Source organism: Hetaerina americana, unplaced genomic scaffold (assembly GCF_022747635.1).
Source record: "Hetaerina americana unplaced genomic scaffold, ioHetAmer1.1.p SCAF_11, whole genome shotgun sequence".
NCBI lineage: Eukaryota > Metazoa > Arthropoda > Insecta > Odonata > Calopterygidae > Hetaerina > Hetaerina americana.
The window spans coordinates 27,770,999-27,793,209 of NW_027286181.1; the positions used below are offsets into that span (position 1 = coordinate 27,770,999).

General features: G+C 40.4%; 1 protein-coding gene across 5 annotated transcripts in view; it reads left to right on the top strand.

Annotated features, from left to right (window-relative positions):
• Lmpt (four and a half LIM domains protein limpet) overlaps positions 1–22,211 on the top strand; it is a 946,158-nt gene that overhangs the window by 519,779 nt on the left and 404,168 nt on the right. The window contains exon 1 of one of the 5 annotated variants that reach the window (XM_071599522.1): positions 72–475. The exons of the other annotated variants lie outside the window; for them this stretch is intronic. The gene's annotated coding sequence lies outside the window, so the exon portion shown is untranslated. Of the gene's footprint in view, positions 1–71; positions 476–22,211 lie in introns of those variants that run through there. 5 annotated transcript variants of the gene reach the window in all.

A 22,211-nucleotide genomic window follows, 5' to 3' on the forward strand; every position in this document is an offset into this window, starting at 1 on the left:
CCCCACTCCTTCCCTCTCTCTCCCTCTCTTATAAAGGGGAAATTTTCCCCCGCTGTGGCGCGGGAAGGCTTTAGTAGTTATAGTGGTAGTGAGATCCGGCGGCCGAGGTTTGTGTGGTTCGACCCCGAAAGCACTCCGCATCACACAACGCTCCCGAAATTTCACGTCCTGCACATCCGTAGAGAAAGAGGAAGGAAGGAAGATCTAGTTGCTTCTGAGGGACATCCCTTTTTCCAGCAAACGCACCTCTGGAACCTCCCCTTTCTCCCCTCCTTGCCGCCGTCTCCACGACTCTTCCCTTCGCCCTAGACGACCAAGTCGATATCGTTCGAATATTTATATTTACACTTCCGTTCGCCGGAGCGTCGCCGTTGGTACAGTGACGTGCGGAAGGAGGCTGCGATAGTGCTGAGCACCCTCCCCTCCTCTGGAACGCCTTCTATAGCTCCCGGGAGGATTTTTTCTCCTTCTAGAGGTAGGTGTTCTTTTGCGAGTGGGTGTGAACAAGGTTGCCTTGCCGTAATAGCTTCGATCCTTTGCTGTTTCTCTTTTGTTTTTTTTTTCTTTTTGAAACCTCTGCGCGCGAAAGGATTTGCCGCCTTCCGAGACTTGCGGGGCTCATTCTGGAATCTTCTTTGAGTCTCTTTTGTAAATTTTGCTGTAGACTTCCCATCGTTATCAATCCGATTGCTACATGATTGCTTTTAATGCTTTACTGTATTTATGCCTTTTTTTTAATAAAGCTCATTCATTAATAGGGTGGGTTCATGTATGATTCAACTCCGCGTAGTATCCTGTTTTTCCTTATGGTATTTGCATTATCCTTGTTTTTAATATAATTGTGAATACTTAAAGGGATTGTTTTTAGGACTAAATTTCATTTCGTTGTGGTCAGGTTAAATCGAAGGTGTGTCGAGTTTTTCAGTTTTCATTGCAAGAATAACTTCCTTCGATGCGACATACAAGCCATTAATTTTCAGTGCACAATTTTGAAAGCGAAAATAAACGTCAATTAATCTTTCGCTGTTTGAAACGCTTTTTGTATGTATTGCTTCGTCAACGATGAGTTAAAACTTAACGCCTGTCGTTGGAGAGAACGCGCTGAATTTTCCTCGGGAAATGCCGTTTGTTATCGTCGTCTTTCGATCTACTAATTGCACAAGTGCATTCTTATTCTGTTCAATCATTATCAAATGTCAATTTTCTCACCGGCAACCAAGTGGGTTGACGAAAAGAAGAATATTGTAAGCAAACCTGAGTGTTATTAATCTCGAAAACGTCAGACGGTGGCTGCGCGCGGTGGGGCTGTCTTTACTTTTTTCCGCAATCATGTCAGCTGTTCTCGTCCATCTCTCCCGGATTCACATTCGATTCTTTTCCCTTCAATTAAAGCTTTGGCGCGTACTCTTCCGCACTCCTCAAACTCTCCCCTCCAAACCTCTTATCCAACCATTCGCGCTCGATCCTCGCATCTCGTTACACCGCGCCTTTTCGCCTTCAGTTGTTTCCTCTCCTCTTCTTAATTCCTCTCCCTTCTCCACTCTTTCCCCCCCTCCCCCCCAACTGCACCCTCTCCGGCTCGCACGTGGTGGGCGGGGCTGTTTCCCTTGCACTTAACGAGCAAGCACCCTTCCTCGTGCTCTTGAGACCTCACCCACTCGTCGTCCTCCTCCTCCTCCCCCTTTCTCAACTCTCTCCCTCCATCCCCTTACCCTTGGCCGTGTAGGTACAAAATCGCCGTCGGTGATATCCAGTCGGGTGTGGGATTATGTGGGGGCAGAAGGGAGAAAGGAAGTTAAGCCAGCAGTGGAGTTTCTTTCTTACACATCCAGCGCGACCCACGCGCGTGCCTCTTTTCGCCTCCGCACGCCTCGCGAAACGGCCTTTTCCCTCCGGTGCGCGACATTGCGCCTGCGTGGACTCGTATCCTCCTCCCCCTTTTCGTGCTGCTCTTGCCTTCCCCCCCCTCCCCGTGCCCTTTTCTCTTCGTAAGTAAGTTGTGACCGCGTCGTGTTGATGAGGTGAGGTGTCTGACCCATTCCCGTCCACCGCCACTCAAACCTCGCGAGTTTTAGTCTTGTTCTGCTATTAGTTTTTCTCTTTCGCGCGCTCTCTCTCTCTAAGGAGCCTGCCTACTCGGGGCGGCACGAAAGATTCGTTTATTTTCTTCTGCGAGGTCGAGAAAAAGGGGGTGGGTGTCGGGTCCTCTCACAATGTCTCGGTTGCCGGAACCTTAAAAAAAAACCCACTAACCTTCGCGGTTTTCAATACTTCGGGCGATTTTTTTGTTTTGGCACCGGTGACAATCGTCTCGCGGCGGGGTTATATTAAGGCTGCTCTGGACTGAATTCCGTTTGATCTCTTTCATGGAACGTCAGAAAATAGAAGAGAAATGTCAAGTGTGGCAAAGTATGTGCCATTTTCAAAATATCATTTGTCTAACTAGTTAGGATTGAATTTTTCCCTCAAGGGACGTGCTTGCCCATTATCCATTCCTGAGAAATTTTTACTTTATGGCTGGTGTTTATTGTAATGTGGGGTGCCAGGTTGTGTCTTGTCGAGCGAGGATAAGAAATGTAGGCGTGTTCGGTTTGTGTCCATCCTACAACTTACCCTAAACGGTAGACTAATAAATAAATAATAATTTTGAGTGGATCTGCGACCTTGAAAAGCACAACTATTGCAACCTTGGTTGTAATTTAACCGTAGTATATTATGAGCAAAAAACCACCAGGATCTCGGTAAAAGTATGTACATCGATCGCAATTTCATGCAGAGGAATATGTTACTTATAAAGGAACGAAAGGTAGTAGGAACTGAAACATGTACATATGTATTTTTCCTGGGTTCTCCTAAAACCTTGACGACGATGGTGTTGAATAAATATTTCTAAGATTACATATTATTGTTATCCACACCTACATAAATACGATTGATGGTTACTTTTTCAAGTGTCGAAAAATTCTGGACAATGTGTTCGGACATGATAATATATTCAGTGCATTAAGCAAAGAACTAATCCATTTAATTGCTCAAAAGTGAGCTTTGAGGAGTCATATGTCGTCGTTAAACGGACATATGAACCAAAGTTCTCGTTATTTGCGTTGAGAACTGTGAGTATGCAGCTGCCAGAGGTAAGGTAAATCAAAGCCATGCGGAGGAAAGGAAATAATGACACGTGTTTTTTTCCAGTGCTGACATCACCTCTGAAATGATTGGAACGCCTGAATCAATCATTCATCCAGTACCTACTTTTTCTTCTATCTACATAGACGGTCTTTATGTCTAGACGGGAAATGTGCTTTCCAGCCGGCTTTTCGCCCAACGAGGGATGTAGTCTGGTCACTATTTACGGTGATAAGCACGCACGTGTCTGTTGAACAGCTGTTTGGCTCTCGCCCTCCACCCCATCTCCACAAACTCATGGGCACGCTGGTCTTTTTTTAATAGCTATTCCCCCAAACAAATTACGGTCTCCACTTTTTCTAAGCCTGTTAACGTACCGTGAATTTACTAAAAAAATCTTCTCATGGGATCGCTGTCGATGAAAAATGTGTTGCTTACGAAGAAGGAAAATATCAGCCGTCATATTGGCGAATGCTCTGTGGATAAAAGTGCTGTGAATGATTTTGTATTTCTCGTCAGTGCTGCTTGATTCCTGAAAGTCTGCTGCTAACGTTTCGTTTGAGAGAGGGGTGTTAGGTTTTTTTTTAAATATAAATTTACATCCGATCTGCTTTTGATATCAGCATGCTTCTGTTTTCTTTTTCCACTTTTCATTTTTGATCGCTGTGAGAGCATCCATTACCTTTTCCTCTCACTCGACGTATATAAAATTCTGGTTGATTTCAGTATCTGCTGACTTCTTATCGTTCCTCACACTGGCAGATTATTGATTTTACATCGACCCGATTTTTTATTCTCACTCCTTTGGAATTTTTGTTTCTCGTCTCTCATCGCTTCCTTGAATTTTCATTTTTCGTTTTCATTTTAGTACCCCACTAACACTAATGCATAGGGACCTTTTCTGTAAACTCATGTCATACGTATCTATGAATGTACGTATTTGCATTAAAGTAGGTACAGAAAATTTGAACGTGCAATAACACAGCGGCAATAACATGTTGAAAGAAATGGATTTATATAGGGATTTCCCGACAGGGTCAATTTATATTGTTGTATAAAACTATCCTTCGTCTTTTTTCCCCTATATTACTCGGTAGCTAAACCTCTGCGCTAGCAAACTTAAATTTAGATCCTCCGTAGGTATTATAAGATTAACGCAATGGAGTATTCTCAATGCTACAAATTTTTTGAAGATGGTGCCTCAAATTCTTTGATAATATAAGAAATTGTTCATAACAAATAAGGTTTTACTGTTGATTATCTCCATAACGTCGGTTTAGGTTTGCTGCGTGACTCGTAACATATGCCATGGTTCTAGAACATAATTTTTGTGCTGTTCGGCAAATAAAATGTTACATTAATACGCACAGGCCTAGTACGTCACTTGTACGCTTGTCGAAGACAATGTATTATCACTATTTTTATGTCTTCTGTTTTAAGTTAATATTCAAGTAAATTCCTAATGCTTAAAGGCAATATTAATACCATTGAGTGCCATCATTGCTGCTACATCTTTCTTTGGAATGGAATGTAAAGTTCTACCTCCCATGTTCACTTTTTTGAAGAGTAAACATTTTTACATTCACCTGCGATCTCTCTTCCTTGGAAATTTTGCCTCTTGAAGAGGTGTTTAGCTATCACGAAATTAATGTGAAGCTGGTTAACACCTCAAAGCCGGGTTTGTGCGGTGGTGCTCACCAGAGGTTTCATTTTTCCGCGATCTTATGTGTGTTCTTTTTGAAATTATTGCGGTGTATGTGCTCCTATAACAGAGGGGCGGCTCCATGTTGCATCCGTAAGTTCGTAACGCTGGTTCAACGCGGTGAAGCTACTGACGACTGCCGTTGGTTGTCCTCTGATGAGCTGTTATCTGCAGATTCCATATCCTGCTTGGGTTTTTCGATGTACTTTGAATCGGTTTGGACAAAGGGGTTCATTCACTTGACTTGTCTATTCATTTTTTTAGCTATACCTAAGCTGTGGTATTTTTCGGGTACCAAATCTTACTGGAAAACCACCGATAAAAGAATTTCCCCTCCCCTTTCTACTCTGAATGTGTGAATTTCGCATGCTGTTGGGCTTAGTACTAGGTGAGGTTGAGCACTGTGGTATTGTAAATAATACGTGTGAATTTTCGAGTGCCGTGTACTTGAGAGGTCATGGGCGGCACAGGGAAATGAACTTTCGTCCCTGAATGGTTTCAATGTCACACGCCATTGGACTTGGTACGAGATCCCTCTACCCTGTCCTATCAAACTAACCCCTGCCCTATCCTACCAAACCCTGTCCTATCAAACTAACCTACTTCCCTGTACCTATCAAACTTAACCTTCGGGTTGATTACTTTGGTTCGGATTGGTGCGGTGCCTAGTGTTCTAGGCTTCCTATATTGAGGGTGCTAATCCAGGCAGTGGCAGAATTAAAAAAAATATCCCGATCCCTGCTTAGGTGCCACATAGAGAGTACTCCGTCCTTCGGAAAGAATGTTAAACTGTGGACTCCTGGCGTCTTTCGTTAAAGATTAGACTAATGCAGACGCCGGGTTTCTCTCCACGCATTCTTGAAAACCCCTAACCCTACCTATTTTCAGCAGCAGAAATTATCTCAGCTGTTGATCAATTCTCAGCTCTGATGTCGCCTTCCCTAATAACTGCTACTCTCGATTTTATTACAGTGGTTTTCGTGTAATAATTATTTTTATAAAGTAAAGCATTAATATGTGATCCTTGTACAAAATTATTTTTTATATATCATCACATCCTAGTTTCGCCCTCGTCTCGCAGGTATTATTTTTTTTCAAAGTGCAGTGATCTCCAGCGGAGAGGCGCGTGTCGTAACTTCCACATCTGCCGCTAAAAGGATTCCATTCACCCCCACCCCACCCCCTACCCTTTGCCTCCTCGGCCTCGCTCACCGCCCTCGCATCAACCCTCCCCACTCCCTTCCCTGCCGTGGAAGCGAAACCCCCTGGCATCTGTTTGGGCCATTTGTACGCTCCGTCACTTGCACTGTTGCTTTCGTTCCCTCCCCTGCTGCATTGCGTTTCGCGAGCCTTCACCGTTGTCCTCACGTGCCCCCGTGAATTTGTTCCTCTCGCCGTTATGTAAATTCAGGCGTGGGGACCTTGAATAGTCACGCTTGAGGAATGTGCTCATGGTTAATTTTGCAAGGCTCACCGCGATAATCCTAACCTCATGTCGGTGGGATTGCAGTTTTACTGAACGTTTTGTCGGTGAAACAGAAATGGTTCGATCCCGTAAGCATTGACGCAAGAACGTTTCCCTGATAAAGCATTCGTACTTTCATAGAGAATTCTCGTTGCATCTAAAAATGATCATGTACATACCCGCTTGGTAATTGAGTGTAATTCAATTGAACCGAAAGAAATCGAAATATTTAATTAACTTGAGGAATAACTGTGGGACAATACGTAGATGGTGTGTGATATTCTGGTAAATATAGCGAAACTCTTTTGTAAATTTATTGGGTTTTATTTTGGATTTAGATGTTTAACTGGAACTAGAATAAAAATGCTAGCGTGCTGTAAAAAATGTTATATGAAAATTAAAAATATTCCTGAGTTAGTGGAGAAAATTTTGTAGGTACTATTTAAAGTAATAATCATGCAACTCAATGTATTCTTCGTAATTTATTTTAGCCTCTACAATATTATATTTTGCTATTATTAAGAACAATAGACCATCTACTCTTCTTTGCATTATAATTTTCTGTGCTAATTTTATGATACCGGAACAACTTTGCAGCCAGATGTATGCACGTAATTAAGTAAGGTGTATCAAAAAGAAATCCTCCTACGTACTATTAATAATTTTATAATTATTATTTTCGAATACAGTCGTTCCAAAAATAAGGGCAGAAATATTTGCAATCGTTTCTAATGTTTTTATAGTGTTCAAACAGTTTCGTAATCACAGTTAACTTATTTTTCTGTAGGAAGGCGATAAATCATTTATCAGCATAGGTTATCGATATGAGCATTTGTTCGTAGCAGCTCGTCAAACTGTCGTGTTCCCTGCCAATGTCTTCATATTTCTCATACCTCCTTTTGCCCAAGATTTCCATTACTTGCTTCTCATATTTCATCCTTGGCCTTCCTCTGTTCATCTTCCCCTCCAAGTTTCCGTCATTGATGGTCTGTAGTATGCTATCGTGCTTCAGGATATGTCCAATTAGTTTTCCTCTTCTTCTTTTGAGTGTCCTCTATGAGATTCTCCCTTCACCCTCTCTTCGAAACACTTCATCATTTGCTAGTTCTTATAATTTTATTTTCATCAGTGTTCAATGCCACTATTTCATCACGTCCTGTATTTTGTTCTTTGCCGCCCCGTCCAAATCCCACATCCCCAGAAAGAACTGTCCACTTATGAAGTTTTAACGAATCACTTCCTTTTGGCCATGCTAGTACTATTTTCCTTCGGTAGTTGTTTCTTCGTATAGAGAATCTTCTTCGACATTCTTCTTCCGCTTGCTCGTACATCCCATTTGCGTCTTTCATCGCCAGTGATCATGCGGTGTTAATAGCAAAACTACTCCTCCTGTTCCAGTGTCTCTTCCTCTAGTCTTACTGGAAGATCATCTTTCCTGCTTCAACTGCAGAGCTTTAGCTTAGTATTTTCTGTTTTATCTTCTGGTAGCTTTCATCTGCTTATCATGAAATGTCTTATAAGGGGAGAATTTCATTTATTCTATCGCCTTAAACCTGCATAGAAGGATCCTCATCTTTCCCACTTGGTATTGTCTGCCGGGATGGAATAGCGTGCCCTCATGTAATTCTCCGAAGCGTCGATTTTCTTTGTCATTCAATTTTTAATAATCTAGCATTTTACTTCCTATTCGTCGATTGACATTTTTTTCTCCCGGATTCCGTGTCGTTCATCTGATCAAATTTTAATGTTACGATTGGCACAGTGGCGAGATATTTTATAATAATTGGTTATCATTGCTCATAGAAATGAGCATGTTTGTAACCTATTAAACTTGCATTATAAATTCGGATTCAGGTTGATTACCAGTACTTTCTTCCTGTACATGTTGTATTAACAAAGAACGTGCGATTTCTTTGCTGCCATCTGCTTTCATTGACTTGTTAGAGGTTTTAAAAAAATTTCTCAACTCGAAAAAAGAAAGTATGTATTATAGTTCCATTGAAATGTAACAATATTAAATCAAAAATGGCGAAATGGAAATTCTATAAGTTCTTCCAATTAAAATATAAGAGTATTGCTCAAAAGAATTTTTTCTTCGATTAATTGACAATATGTTGTGTTTTTTGTCATTTCAAGGCGTATCATTTGGTTTGCACACTTCGAGAATCTTTATTTAAATGTTTCTTTTCGCTTTTCAATTTCACATTCTCATTACTTAAGTTTGGGACATATTTACGTAGGTGACTCATAAGTCTCCGAGTCCCACCATGCACCGCAACGTTTCAATCAATTCATCTTCCGGAACACTCTATTAACATTTTTGATTAATGACATAAATATGTTCGTGAGGCTTCCGATACTGTTAAGGAAAGGTAAAATATATTTTATCTAGAAATTTGGTGCGAAAACGGGATTGTTTCTCGAAATTATTCACCACGCAGAAAGTACGAGTACGTATTTTCTTCTTGTAAATTGTTTTTGACCAAGACAATGAGAGGCTCGAAAAACAAGGTGTGTCTCCGTTAATCTTCAGATGGAACCTCATGAATAACTCATCTCAGGTAATATTAGGTTTCGGAGTTTGTTCAATCCAGTTCCATTCACTCTTTTTACCAGGATAAATAATTATATATTTTTATTTTTATTCATGCCTTTGCGTTTCTACCCTCTTTGAACTGTGAATGTAAAGTCATATAAGACAAATGATAGTGTTATCATTGAAAATCGCCACAATTTCGTTAACTCTTAACTCCATTCTACTTCTAGTCAAAGCAAACAAAATCTCATTTTATAGCTTTCTAACTGCGAGCATCTCCTTCGCTTGTTTGCGTTCTTGACTTAGGAAAACATGCAGCTAAAAGGTCCATGCAACAGGTTACCACATTCATTTAGAACTTTGTTCTCCGAATGCTTTTTCGAAGTTTTATTGCTTCTTCGTCGCTATTTTGAGGTGGGACGCAGTTATGATTAGCGCTGTCGGACATCTCCGTTATGTAAATACCTATTGTTCTCAAGAGCATATTTCATCTCCGCGTCGTGTGCTTAAAAAAATTCGAATCAATATTTTCTGAGTGAGTTACACATTTCCGAATCACTGTGGTTGATCTCCCATCACCCTCATCTGTGAAGTTTAAAAATGGTTAATTTTTTGTCCAGTTGAATAATATTTGTCTGATCATATACTAGATGAGCATAGTGGAAATATTGTCTAAATATAATTATTTGTCATGTTGATTTTGAATTACTGTCTTGTGCGATTTACTTCCGCTTGTAAAAATGTTATGATTTCTTGGCCTGCAGTTATATTCGAAAATCATTTTACTAATAAGTAAGTTCACGTGCACTTGCTAGATTGAACATTCGAGCCTAAGCTATGTACGTTATCAAAAGTTGTTGTTTCGTGAATTGGTCTGTACGTGTATGTATTCGAAAAAAGTCTGGAAATAAAATGGCCTATAACATTTTATTTTATTATAATCAGCTCTTTGATAATCGTTAAAATTTGAGCATGGTAGCAATTTGAAAATACGAATCAAAATATTCTCCATACGATTAGTTGTACGGGAAGATTTGTGATGCCAAAAAATTGAAGATTTCAATTTTGGCATCACATATTTTCCTGGATGGGTGAAGAAAATTATGCTTAAACTAGTGTCTTGACTCGAGATTATATTGATTTAGAAACTACCATAAACTGCATTTTAAATTGCTGTTAGATGTCTTCGGTACCAAAGCTTTTTGTTCATGAGTGTATCTTGGTAAATGATATCAGCTAACACTCGGAAGGTACTTATATTAATTCGGGTGAAAGATATCTCAGGACGTGTTTTCCTCGATCTTAGTGCCAGCCTCAGAGCCGCGCTTGCAGCCATTATTAACCGAACCGGCGAATGTGGTTCCAATTGAATTTTCACGTACTGCCCAAGTTTAATCAACTTATATTTCCGAATTGGCGAATGTAGTTGGAGTCGACTTTTCACGTACTGCTCAAGTCAAGTAAACTTATTCTCTTCGGGCGCGCATCATGCGTTTATTTTCCCCCGGATTTCTTTTCGTGAACCAAGCACCATACCCGGATCAGTTTGTTTTCCCCCCGGTTGCGAGTTAATGAGCTTGGTTTATTTGTATTTTTCCACTCCCTTCGATTTATAATGACCACGTGCCTGGCGCGTTTCCAGTCCTTTGATGGGCGGCTATAGACGTGGAGAAGAGGCATGGGGGAGGGCAAGCCCCCCCAGTGAGTTCAAATCCGCACATCTCGGCCTCGGCTCCTTAATCATGGCCAACGCCGGGGACTTTATTTAAGAGGGACTGCTAATTATAGTCGGTGGGTGCACGCTCACTGCGTGGACCACCCGTACCCCCGCCCACCCCCCTCCTCCCTCTCCTCCCCCTTTCCTTTCCACCCCTGCTCGTTCACTCGCTTGGCCGTATCCGTGTAAACACACGTACCTGCTCCTTTTTGAGAGCGGCGGGAGATATTTTTTCGTTAGATCCACTCCTACTCGATGGATCTTCAGATTTCCATCGGAATTTGTGCGTTATTTGCTGCTTTGTAATTGGGTACCGCTCGCTCGCAGCTGTAACGAAGACTGCAAACGCGAACTAAAGTTATAGAAGTCATAAAAACTCATTTTCCTCCCTTCCCTCCTCGTTGACCTTAGGAAAGAGAGTTACTCCTACCTTTGCCTCACCTGATAATGATTCAAATTATCGAAATTTGGGTCGTGTTACTCTGTAGCTTTGGTTTTGTAATAGTTTCCCATCAATCAATAAACTAACACCGTTTGTCTTACTTCCTCGTGTCGGCTTGCAATGTGAGATGTAGACGTAATGAGCCAACGGAAGTCGATACATGATTTTGGTGGCTTTTATACGTTTCTCGACCCGTCAAGGTGTGTTCCAAGGACAACATGTACGAGCAGTTATAATGAAAATATAAGAATTATGTTCAAGTCTTGAAGGTAAAATGTTTAGGTTTTGTTTTAACTCTTAGAATGGCTACGGACTAATTCAAGTTGTCTTCCGTTGTGCCTTCGTGGAATGCTTCTTCTCGAGTATAATTCTCCTGTACAGTAGATACATATGTACCTTTACCGTCTCCCGAGGTAACGACTTGTTTCTTGCCCTAAAGTAATGTAACTATAGGTCAAATTTGGTATTATCATTTTAATAATGGATATCTATGATTTCAATGAAATCAGGCCTGATTCTATTAATTTTATTTGACATGGCTTCGTTTTTGTTGATCTTAATGTTTGTCCTCATAGCATTGAGCCCCGTGATCGCATTCCGACGATCGCTTCATGGGGATGGAGATGTCGATGTGGTTCTGTAAGAATGTAAACCACATAAAAATTACCTGAGAAATATTAGGTATAAATGAGTGTGGAGCATCGGCTTTATTTTAGGTATAATTAAATAGGTGGGTTTGATATAGACGTAAATTGAACGACGAACACTTGAGTAATGTGTAAACTTAATCTCACATTTCTTCGGTCATACACCGAGGTCCTAGTTATCTTCAATTTTTCAATGCCTAATTATTACCACTCGGCAAATGTCTGGATTGATAATGCAAACGGTAACCATTTTAGGCACGCTGTGATCATCTTTTTTTCAGGATTCATTTTTGATGAAACTAAATCAAACTTGGGGAACCACTGAAACCTGTTCGCCGATAGGTCTCTTATTTTACGGTATCTCGGTAAAATTTATTATAACTGGGTTGTTCAATAAGACCTTAGAATATCCAAGACCGGGAGCTCGTAGTATCGGAAAATGTTTGCTTGTAGTAAGCTTCATACATCACTAGACTGCTGTTTGAGTTACAGCTTCATCTATCGCGTAATTTCATTTTCATAGTCCTTGGAAACAACTAACTTTTGTTTATTTAGAAAAATGGAAAAAAAGACTTTCGTGTGGTGGTTAAACATTTTTATTTTAAAGTTTTAACACCGAAAGAGTTATCCGAGTTGGTTGAAGTTCATGGCACATTTTCTCTCGTGCTTGCGACTATTTACATATGGTAAATTATTTTAAACGTGGGCGGGCGTATGTCCACAGATGATAAGCATCGTTAGGGACGTCCAGTGGAAGTGACTTCCTCCGAAATGATTGACAAAGTCCACGGTATGGCTTTGAATGATCGGCGAAGTTCTTCGCGGAATAGTTAACGACACAGACACATCTTAAGGTTCAGTGTTATAGTTTTCCGCGAAAAATTGGGTGTAAAAAATTCGACTGGATGGGCGCCGCGTTTCCTCTCAGTGAAGAATAAGCACAATCGTGTGTACGAAACATGGGTGCACGGGGATTGAGATGGTGCGGGGGCTACCGTACTGGCTTATCACCCAGAGGGCCCGTGTTCAAATCCCGGCGGTGTTGAATAATTTTCAGAGGTATCTCGATCCCTACTTGAGGTGCTTTGCGGAGGGTACTTTGAGTGAGTACGCCGTCCGTCGGATGGGACGTTAAGCTGCGGACCCCTTGGCGCCTTTCGTTAAGAGTAGGTTAGTGCCGACGCCGGGTTTCTCTCCTCCCTTCTTCCTTTCCTGTCCATCCCTAATGGCGCAAATGACCTCAGCTGTTGGTCGCCCCCCTAAATACTACTACTACGTCTGACATGGGTGCACTACGGCACTCGAGAGACAAATGAATAGTCGAAACAGTGGATTTATAAAAGTGATTCCGCTCATACGAAGGAGAAGACGGATAAATCGGCGGACAAGGCGAGGGCCTTAGTCTTTTGGAACACACGGGGAATCATCCGCATTGATTACTTGCGAAAAGGACAAACGATAAATAGAGAGTATTATGCGTCGTCATTGCAACGGTTGAGTGCAGAAATCAAGAAAAAACGTCCTCAGTTGGCGAAGAAAAAATTCTATTCCTTCAAGACAATGCACAGGCATACCTGTACAGTTTCGATGGCCAAAATTATGGAATGAAAGTTCGAATGATTGCAGTATCCATCGTATTCACCAGATTTCCCCCAAATGGCTTTTTTATTTCCTAACTTGAAAAAAATTTCTCGACGGAAAACGATTCACGTCGAACGATGAGGTGTAATCGCCAAAATAGACGAGAAAGTTTTGAGAACCTTCCGAAATTCTACCTCTTGGGTGTCTGGAGAAAATTTGGAGGAGTGTTGGGAAAAGTGCATCGAGCTACAAGGTGATACTGTTGAAATATAAAAAAACATTTAATCCAAAATAATGTTTTTTTTTTAGCATTTTCCAAGGTCTTGTTGGACGACACACGTATTCAGTACTTCTCCGGAGTAGAATGGCTTTTGAAAATAATGAAAGTATATTTGTGACTTCTGCTACCTGTTCTAATGTTCCGCTCCATCCTCGCGACGAGATTCCATCGAAGTATAATGTACCTCAGCATTACTCATGGGAGGGCTTGTGTCTGAACTCGCCGTTTAAAAATAAAAAAAATAAATACTAATGATGCGAACCAATAGTTTCGCCCAAAACGCTTTGTTTCGAGCACCTGTGGCCCATCGTTGTTTTAAGGTAGGTGCATAAACACGCCCATACGTTCTGGCCTCTCTCCCTTCCTTCCGCGGGTGGGTTGCGAGTACGCTATAAGCTCATTCGTTTCTTCTCCTCGTGTAGTCAGTAGTCCCGGGAATGCGTTTCCACCCTCGAGAAGGAGTGAAAAGGCATCGTGCATTATTAAGAACCAACCAGGTGGGTGTGTGGGCTTGACAGGCACCGAATATACGTGCATATTTTGCCGCGAAGTTCTTAGCTGGGTTCTTCATCTCTCGCAATTCCGGCGAAGAAAAGCGTACTGGCATGAGTGTGTACTTTTGCGCTTATCCGTTTTCACCATGAAAATTATTAGTCATTTTAATGGAGTTTAACATTCTTTCTATTGATTCTTCACGCTTATTAAATTTAAGGGTGACACAGGTGTTGTTTGCTTATTGTATGTAAAATAATCAAATTAAAATGAAAATAAATAGTACGTAAATCACGACAGAGAGAGACGACTTTCTTTAGTATCCGATTGCTTCACTGATAGACTTACAGGGGAAAAACATCGAAAGGGTTACTTACAGGATACCATTTTAGGTCTTGGATAATCTTTTGTGGATAATCTTTTGCAAATTGTTCTTTCGCTCTACGAGCTGGCCTGATTTATTCTCACGTTTTCCACTATACAATTCTATTCCGCATCATAGCACAATGGTCAGCTTTGTTATCATACGAAGGTCGTTTGTTGAACTGTTTTTCATAATATTCAAAATGCCTTCTTGCTGATTATCTTTCTGAAATAATGGTATGGTTTGTTATAGCATTGAGGAAAATATACTTTATTTCAAAAGTTTTGAAACAGTTGCATATTCGTGGAGGAAACGGAATAGAACCGATTGAATACTTGATTAAGTAATGGGCTGAATATGGTATTGTTGGACCATATTCCAATGGCAAAGCTGTTAAACAATCTTGTTTATACCTCATATCAAATTTTATCAGCACCCTCCAATCGAATTCCTTAAGTAAAACTTGAATGCTGAATATTCACGAAATACAAAACATGAAGTATAAAACATGGCTCTTTCCTAAACAAAAAGTCGAAAACATCCTAAATAATTTGTATGAAACTTATTGCATTCATTTTATGTCATATTTAAACAGTTTATATTTCAAAAAAGTAGTACCCCTGCTTTAAATCTTGAAAAGTTAATCATAAAGTTTTTTGTTTAATGGACAAAATGATTAATTGAGAAAAAATTTTAAAATTTTCGGTCCAATTTCACAATATGTATTTTCAACAGCCGTGCGCCTTCAATAGTACAGTAATGTTACTGACGGTGACCGCTACGCAGAATTTCCTCTTTGGTACCTATAATCCACTTCTATTTTATTGAACATTTATGATAAAATGTTACCATAATGATAATCGTGGAAAGGCATTATTGTTATTACGTAGTCTACCGTGCAAGGTAGGTTTTTGATGCACAAATACTGAACATTGTTACATTTCAAAGCCTCTCCTAATAAAAACAACTTGACACCCAGTACTACAAAAAACCCTCCTTAAAATCCACGTGATTCCTCCCTCTATCATGCTTGCCTTACATTCTCCCCTCTGTCACAGTCTTCAATATTCCATTACCTATCAAAATGCTCTGCATTTACCATTCCAGCCTCCTTTGGATTTATTTCAAACTTCTCCTCTCCTCCCCCACCACACGTAATGCTTCTTCCTTCGTTTTCTTTCCGTCATTTTCAACTTTTCTTTCTTCCTTCCCCACACACTTGCTTATCAAAAACCTTCAGTCCGCACTTGCATGTATTACCATGCCTCAACGACCTTGTGCAAAGCCTCGTTCCCCCATCAAAGTCAGAGGGGGAATAAAAATTTTATTATTATTATTATTATTATTCTCTTCTCGATTGATGGGCGTCCATTTTATCACTCTGACACGATGTATGGGGTGCACTTGTTTGCAAATTCCCTAATCGTTTGTGATCTTTGGAATAAGCCTTACCCCCACAACCTCAGAATCAAGTGCGGATTGTTCCTTTTTGGCGGTTATTCTTGGACACAAATCGGCGATTCCGTCAGTCGATGAAAAATTTAAAAAAATCCTGGCGTCTGATCCTCTGAAGGCACGTTCGAAATCATAAATGAAGCACTCCAATGCACGGAGTCTTGCATCTTCCCTGCTCTCGGGGGGTTAGGCGCGACGACGAAGGTATACTCGCGGGGGGCATTGAGGGAGCGAGCAAGTGTGATTTGGTGTCGTCGTCGTACATCACTCTCGAGGTCCTCGGATTTCCGCGTCACTAATGAATACCGCGCGCGAAAGTGGAGCGAAGAGCACAAAGGGAGAGGCAATGGAGAACTTTCCACTTCACAATCCCAGCTCAAACAGTGTTCTATTCCTGTCCTTTTATTTCCGAAGGTAACCCCTCTCTCTCTCTATCTCTCTCTCGCCTTTGTCGCCTCCCTCGAAAACTCCCCTTCCCCCCGAACCGAACCTTTCTCAACCCCACCGTGCACCTACCCTTGCCACCGGTCTCTCGAGTGCCTAATGTCAATATCCCAGCCCTGTCTACCTCCTCTCTTTACTCTCCACGGCGTAAGCCTTCCACCAAATTCCTTTTGTTTTCCTCCCGTTTCATTGTTCACAGGGATAACTCGAACGGGCGGGTAGTACGAGAAGGGAGAATATTGGGTGAGGTCAGAGGGGAAGGATTGTGGGGAAATTGCGTCGTGCATAATTTGCCAAAAAGGTGGGGGGAGGGGGGTGTTTTTATTTTTTCAATGCAAAGAAGGTGCTTGAGACTGCATTTTCTTTGCCGGTTCTCTTGTTCAATTCATGTGTTGTCCTTTCCCCGAGACATTATTAACCGATGAAATGTTTTCAATAGTTGGCACAAAAGTGTTTATTTTCATCCGATTTACGACCAGAAATAGAGTAGTCTTCAAAGCAGGCGATTTGTCATCGTGAGAAGACTTTTTGGCACAGGATCATGTGGATATTCTCTTGAATAATCTTATGCCGTTTGTCAAGTCACCACGCTAGGGACAGAATTTATACAGTTGACAAGTAAATCACGGAAGACTTAGGTCATCAATATCTGCCCACCGCCGAATAATTCACGAGGACTTCATTTATTTGAATGTGGTTTCTCATTATTGTGTTATTGGCGACAATACCAAATGTTATCATCTCCACATGGCGTGTTTCGGAAACGGAATTTCGAATTCACACATGCTGTTGTCGATCCGATGATGGCAGCATTTGTCGAAACCTGGATCAGGAATAATATTTCTTAGTGGAATTAATCTTCTGGGTATTGTAAAATTTTAACTGTGTCGTATGAGATTTTTCATTCATTTACTCTCGATAATAGGGAAATGTCATAACTTTCTTTTTGCCCTTATCTTCGACATACTAACTTAACACCTTGTCGTATCCCGTCTTTTTTTATCTTTCACGCGACCTTTCTTCCATCCTGGCCACCCACCGCTAATCTTTCTACGTTAGACTCGCAGGTCCAACTCGTCTAGATATCTCTCATTGGTCCTCTCCAAGTTCTCTCACTGTTTCTTTCCTCCTCGCTAGACTCTCCCCTTTCGTTATTATTCTCCTCCCACCTTCCCCCGATCTCCCTTTCGGCCACCTTACCCTTTGCTCTTTCTCTTTCTGGCCACTGCTGTCTCCGAGGTCTTCTCAATGTCAACTCGTCTCCAATTTGCAAGTCTCTCCCCCCTCCCAGTTTCACCTCCCCTTCCGACACCCCCATTCCGCCCTCCCCTCACTCCGTAACAACCCACCCTCTCCACTCTGGCCCTCGTTCCTGTCACTGCAAACATCCACTACGCTCCCCTCTCACGCCGTTTCCAAACAACGATTTTGTCTCCGCTTCAATCTCCACTTGCCCACTTAACACCCTCTTCGTCTCCCCACCCCTTTCCTCTTTCCTGCCGCTTCCCACTTCAAATATCCCACTACCTACCTTCCGCCTCCTCTCCCTCCCCATTCATCTCTCTTTCTCCTTCTGCCATCCTTTCCGATTCGTTTCATGCACGTATTTATCTTACGCTTTCTCTTTCTTATCTCTCCTCCAATATCCAACCCTTTTTTTTACTCTCTCAACTTTATTTTCTCTTCCTCCGCTTTCTGTCACATTTTGGCGTTCTTTCATTTTTCACTCATTGTCTCCCTTTATTTTTATTCTCAATTCTTCCTTATGCTCTCCCTTTATCAGCTCCTCCTGCCACAATTTTCTTCTTTCAGCAATTTTCCCTTTTTACGTAAGTTTTTTCGCTCCCGAGAATGAGATGTTTTGTGTTCTTTTTTGATTTTTCGACTGATTATATGTCATTCCTGTTTCCTATTGGATAATTCTAATAACTATAGCGCACCTCCATTACACTCCATGGAATAAATAATTAAATTTTACACGATGTGATCAAGATTATATTTTTTTTTTAAATGCCCACTGGTCGAATATCTCCTTGTAGTCTACCACTGAAGGTAGGTTTTGGTTGGACGCTGACATAACACAGTTACATTTCTTACTTCGCTTCTCGTAACAATACGCAACATGAATCTCCGCACTACATTAAACTGTTCGGCAATTCCACCTACATTCCGTCCAACATGTCGATTCTTTCCTTTACCTTTCCTCTCTTGCCTAACATTCCCACCTCTATCACAGTCTTCAAAGATCCAATCAAATTATTCTGCATCCACCTCTCCTATCTCCTTTGGATTTCTTCCAGCAAACATCTCGCCTTTTCCATCCTTGTCCGCACTCCTCTCTCAAAAATCTCCACAATCAATGCCTATTATCTTGCTACCACGAATAAATTTCTTAGCCGCAATGCTTCTTTATACTTACTTTTACTTCTTAGACCATATTTTTCAAAAACACTTCTAGGATAGGGAAACTGTTCCACTTTCTTCTGTTTATTTCCTCCGGTTTTCACGCTGAGCTTTGCCGTCTCTTTCTCGTGAAATAGAAAAAAATGAGTTTCTCCTATTTGTATGGAATTGTATTGATTGGATTCAGTGTCAGTATGATTTTATTTCGCTGACAAAATTATAAACCCAATATAAACCATGTTACTCCTCAACTATCGGTACCTTCGCTCCAAAAGAGTTATTATTATTCACTGTTGAAGCATCAGTATCCATGGGAAAGTGATTGAATCGCTCTATGCCACATGTTAAGGATGTACATGTAAATTCTCCCAATTCGTCTATTCTTCCGCTCCATTTCGTGGGGCATGAAGCGTTTGTATCCGCGGACTAAAATGCCTCAACTTCGGTCCTTCAGAGACTATGTTTGTCCTTCCCGTTTTCTTTCGCTCTTTCCATTTTCTTGCGTCATTCGCCAATGTATTTTAATCTGATTTTTACTTCTGTATATTTTGGAAATTCTGTCGGTACTCCGTAAATTCTTAAACTTCTAATTATACTTTTACCATTCCCTCAATCCTTTCCTTGGCTGTCCTATAGAAACCTTTCACCTGTGTTACCACCCCTATGCCACCTGAATTATTTCCCCTTTACATAATTTCTGTTTTCTTTAGTAATGAATTCTTTTCGACGGTCACTAATTCCACATTAATTATTATTTTTTTAAAAAGTTTAATTAATTAATTAATTAATCTGGCGAGTTTTGAATGAAATATTTATTCAAGCGAAGCAAATGATTCACTATCTTCACCCACCTTTATCACGTCCCTCAAAATTGAATGTTGCGTCCCATCCATCTGGGGGCTTACGGATGTATTTTATTGGAAAATGGGTGTGTGCTGTTTGTTGTTTGATCTCATTTCGGAGTAGTTTACTTGTTACTGGGCAAACAAGTTTTTAATATGCCGAATATTAGCAAATATTCCAAGAGAAATTGTTGTTAGCCCATGTGGTGAAAGGAGAGGAGGCCGTCCAGTTTTGATTGTAGTACTTCAATTTCCTTTCGATACATTCCTCTTCTACGTCCCCAACCGAGACACTTTTAAGGCATATTGAAATGAAATTGACTTTGCAATTCCGGAATTACAAAGTCATGTGTGGAATTCCACGCAAATGTTTATGGGATTACAAAGTCAACTTTCCTTTCATTTCAATAGGTTATGCAAATTCCATAACTATACGCCGGAGACAATAAACTTTAAAGGCGTTTGCTAGGTCTTACAAAAATTTCTCCTTGGAAGCCATTGAAATTGATTATTTTTTTGGTGGGTCATAAACTCGTTTAGTGTGCACTGAACTGTATGAAATCAAATGTGTCTGACCGACAAAAATTACATGTCTTCCATCACTAAGGATCTGCGATACTTGCAGAATTTCTCATTGATTTTGTATTCATATAGCTCTTGGCCTACCCTTACCATGGTTCCTTCAAAGTCGATCGATCCTTTACCTAAGAATCGGAGTCGTACATTTTTGGGTGTATAAAACTGTTTGTTAATGAATTTCCGTTGAGTCATTCATTGACAATATTTTCATTTCCATTCTTGTTTCGGTGCTTTCGTTATTTCGCTTGTGCCGTATAACTGAGGTTAGCATCGGGTTGCAAGAAGATGCGTTTAGCTGAAAAACTGACGAATTGCAGATAACTTTGTGTGACATGCAAAATATTCCGTTAAACATTTGTGGGAACATACCCCTCGGTGCTATTGGCTTCACTTTGCTTAAAATATTGTGTGCCGCTTCTTTCTTTTACAAATTTCATCCCATGGGAGTAATTATTTGTCCTTATAACTACTATGATCGGCAGGAATGCTATTTAGGGTTTGTCTGAGATATGTACTCGTATGCTTGTGCTCTACTCCATGCTAATATTCTTACGACACGTCGAGGAATGTAATGAATCTTATACTGTGGTGGATATAGTTCGTTTCCATCCTGTCTCATCCATATATCTCCACCTGCATGCCTGTGTTGCTATAGTGGCATGAATATCGATGTATTTCCATATTGTGGTTAATTTTTCCTGAACTCTATAATTTCTCCTGAACTTGCTTGAACTCCATTTCCTTTACCATTGAACCCGTGACACTAGTATAAAATTGTTTTAATTATAAATCTTCTCTCCATGGTACAATTAGCCTAGAAACAGTGGTTTGAGTCTTTGTCTAATGGTGTTGAAACATTAAACATGACAAAATAATATTTGAATATCAGGAAGTCACTTGTAAGATTAGCAATAAATATGTCTTACAATTATTTTAACGATGTGTAAATATAGTGTTTTCATTGTATTATGTTGTTTTTTAACAAATATACCTGTGGTTAATTCAAAAATAGGTATTTGCCAAATTGGAGGACTTACAGAGCCAGGGTCTGTGGCGTGGCGCAATCATTTGGGTTTTAATTTAATATTTATGGACATATTTGAAATATTTTAATACGAATCTGAATTGGCCATTATATCGTCCTTATAAAATTAAAGTGTGAATCTAACGGTCCATTTAGTGGATTCATTGGCGTAATAATTAGTCACAACGGTGGGGTTCGAGTCGTTTCCGACTCGGAAATTAAGGGAACAAAAAACTTTTTGCTAAAATGGTTTATTTGTAGAGGAGAAAGAGATGGGTGGTCTCGAACTCGGTCGAAGGTTGAAAGATGATCCCTCAGTATGTCACATTAATTTTTGCCCTGTCTCTTTTTCTCATACATCCCTGGTCCCTTTCCCCTCTCGCCCAGTCGTTTTCCGTAGACTTCGGGTTCCGCCCTCCTCACACATCTTCCTCCGTACAGTTGAAAAGTCTCCCTTCCGCTCATTAATAATCTTCCACTTAACACGCCTTCTCGTTTTGAATCCCTGTATTTGCAAGCCTCATCCACTTAAAGAATTGGTGTTGGAGTTTCATATCGCTGATTTTTTTTTTTTTAGAAGGGACCTCTTCATGTGAATTAGACCACGGAACACCATTTATGTCGCAGGACTAATGGGCAATTTAAAACTTTAGATATTCATTTATTTTGCACGATAGTCTCATTTTTGGATTTGAGCTACTAAGACTTATTTATATTTAAATCAAATGATTTAACTGTCGTCCGTTTTCGTCTATATCTGACGCTCCCGCGTGACTTTTAAGGCGTGGTTGGCCAAGCATATTTCGTTGGCGCCTCCCTTAAAAAAAATACCCCTTCGTTCCCTCAGTACTATTCGTGAAAATTGATCCATCTGTTCGAAGAATTTTGAAAAAAGTTTCCTTTTTAATATATTTTTGTGTAATTTAATCCGAACGGATTTTAGGTGCATCAATGAAATGATTTCGGGAGAAATAATTGCCTGTAAATTTCGAATAAACTCGATTCTCATCATGATAGCGTATCCCCTTATATTTGGCAAACATATTTATATTGATTTTGTTTAATTTATCAAGCCAAAAAGTAACCCGTGGGTGTTACCGTTTGTGAAATAT